The 2,907-nt window shown below is 35.2% G+C and overlaps 1 non-coding gene across 1 annotated transcript; it reads left to right on the top strand.

Moving 5' to 3' along the window:
• The first annotated feature begins 245 nt into the window (after positions 1-245).
• TRNAV-AAC lies at positions 246-318 on the top strand. Its single transcript has one exon. It is a non-coding gene; the product is annotated as a tRNA-Val (tRNA).
• The last annotated feature ends 2,589 nt before the right edge of the window (positions 319-2,907 follow it).

The following is a 2,907-nucleotide window of genomic DNA, read 5'->3' as shown; positions in this document are numbered from 1 at the left end:
TATTTTCAAATGTATTCAAAAAGATAAAGATAAAAAAAAATAAATAAATAATAATAATAATGTCTGCTTCTCTTCGTTTGTACCTAAAGTGGCAGACTGCATCAAATCAAGCATTGCATTTTTTTTTTTTTTTTTTTTTTTTTTTTTTGGTGAGAGAGAGTTATTGTAATTATGAGAAGGATTGTTGTTACTACAGAGTATGATGTACTGATTTTGAAGGAAGGTAATCTAAGTTAGGTCATGTAGTTTCCGTAGTGTAGTGGTTATCACGTTCGCCTAACACGCGAAAGGTCCCCGGTTCGAAACCGGGCGGAAACAGTTTTCCTTTGTTTACTTGTGTTTAGTTTAAATGATTTTATTGCTACACTGCATAATATCTGCCAAATGTTTGTTTTCATATTCATTCAAGAATTGTAACTCATGCTGTACATTACTTTTTTCCCTCATGACAGTCATTATCAAGGCACTCTTGATTACAATTTCCCTGTTTTTCTACACTCAAATGACAGCCTGTCTTTTAAATCATGCGTAGCGTCATTCACATGTAACCCTGAAATCCCATTACTGTAGAAATATTCCACTCTTGTCTACTGACTTTTAAAGCATAAATTTGTAATAACTTGTTCTGCATTTTACAAGAATCAACAGTGATTGTTGTTTGCTTGTGTTGTATTTACACTTTTATTCTTAAGTTTGTTAGTATTGAGTTTACATGCTTTGCCACACACATGGATGACAAAACTATTTTAGACACTGTGTATGCCCAGACTGTTATATTTCCCAGCAATAGAGCTTTCACAGGTTGCGTCAGTGAGCACTAGCATTAATCTTTCAGCTGGTTTTATTGGGCTGGTTGAGCACGTTTATGTGACAGAAAGCTTCTCGCCTTTTGATCTTTTAGACTTGCCTGACGCCATCATGCAGATTTTTAAAGGCAAAGTCTTTTTTCATACTGGTCTTATGACATTTTTTGGTTTTCCTTTCTGAGCATGCTTTCAGTTTATGTGGTTGGGGGAGGGGTCCCTATAGAAATTGTTGAGAGTCCATCTCAAATTACAGCTGTACTCGAAACAGTTTACACTTCAAAAACATTCATTAGTTTAGCCTGTGTATGTGACAGAAAGCTTCTCGCCTTTTAATCTTTTAGACTTGCCTGACGCCATCATGCAGATTTTTAAAGGCAAAGTCTTTTTTTCATACTGGTCTTATGACATTTTTTGGTTTTCCTTTCTGAGCATGCTTTCAGTTTATGTGGTTGGGGGAGGGGTCCCTATAGAAATTGTTGAGAGTCCATCTCAAATTGCAGCTGTACTCGAAACAGTTTACACTTCAAAAACAGTCATTAGTTTAGCCTGTGTATTCTACCATCTCGAAAAAAAGGATTTTCAGTTATTTTATGGCCTGCCTGCTTCTCCCTGTCTAGAAAGCAACAGTAAAACATTAGTAAACAGAGTGTTATATTCCTTTCATTTTATATTTTATTTTTTGCTGATTTTTAAGTGCCAGCTAAGTGCAATAATTCTATGACGTGATCACTACTAGTTCTGTAGAAGGTATTTGAGTTATGTAAGTTTCAAACTGTAGTAAAACATGTTTTATTGTACTGTGATTTCTGATTACTAGCCAAATGGAATGAATTCTTGACCTGCTAGTAGTGCCGTAGAAAGTATATGAGTGAAGTTCAAACATTTATAGAGAATTTTTTATGTTCCAAGTGAAATGGACTACTCAGGAGCCACAAACCAAGGGTGAAACTTTTATTTAAGCATCAGAGAGAAAATGTTTAGTGGTGTGTTTTTTAAACTTCACTTCAGGTGTTTTCATTTTGTCACAATTAAACTTGATTAAGACTATCAGCTGATTATTACACACACACACACACACACACACAGACACACACACACACACACACATATATATATATATATATATATATATATATATATATATATATATATATATATATAGGAACTGATTCAGTGGGTCTGTTGTATTCTGAAGAAGTCTTACTGACGAAAAGCTGATTTGCATTCATTTAAAACTTTAATAAACATTTCACTCTTGGTTTGTGGCTCCTGAGCAGTCCGTTTCACCTGGGAATATTTTTTTGGTTATTAGTTCTGTTATTTCCTGGTTTCTCGTTTGACTTGTAGTTTTTTTATGTTCCTTTCATTTTATAGATTAGTGCTGATTTCTGAATAGGAGTAAATTGAAGTGGGTTATGACCGGAGTGTTTCTGGCTCTGTGGAAGCATGAGCGACAAAGTTTCAGTGTTTCAGTGCACACCTCTCAACTGTCCAGAATTTTGAAGTATATCTGGGTTTTTTTCTGTCTCATATTTTGGCCATTTGCTTATAAAGTTTGATGTTTTGGGCAAATGATTGTGGATTGAAGTCACAAATAATAGATATTTAAGTTTCATCCTTTGTATCCTTCAGAAAATGCAAGGTAATGAAAAACCTGTTATTTGATCAACTTTCTAAGATTATAGGATTGCTGAAGTTACAAGGCAAATGAGCTGTGAGATTATTTCCGCCTTGCCCTCAGTACACACCCATAGGCCTTCCTTCCCTTTTCAAGAAGGGGCAAGACATCTGATGAATTTACAGTACTCATCAAGTTGTCCAGCTCCTTAAAAGCAAACTGTATGTCAAACTTCTTAACATAGAAAGGAAGTTTTTTCCTGAGAAGAGATAGTTGCTGTGTGATAAATCTGGTCTAAATGAGTAGTAAGCACAAAACCCAGGTACTGAAGGAGTACTTTATAATCTTTTAAACCAGGTTTCTGTTACAACACATATATGTATATGCTCCAAATGTAGCAGGGCCTCAAAGGCTAGCAGTTTGCTGTTTAGACTTCTAGCCATAAGAAGAGCCACCTTGATGGGGCCCAGCGGTTTGTTTTGT

The sequence above is a fragment of the Protopterus annectens genome, chromosome 5.part1 (assembly GCF_019279795.1).
Source record: "Protopterus annectens isolate FY-2018-M chromosome 5.part1, PAN1.0, whole genome shotgun sequence".
NCBI lineage: Eukaryota > Metazoa > Chordata > Ceratodontiformes > Protopteridae > Protopterus > Protopterus annectens.
Note: the sequence above shows the minus strand (reverse complement) of the source record. Positions and strands in the feature narration are given on the sequence as shown.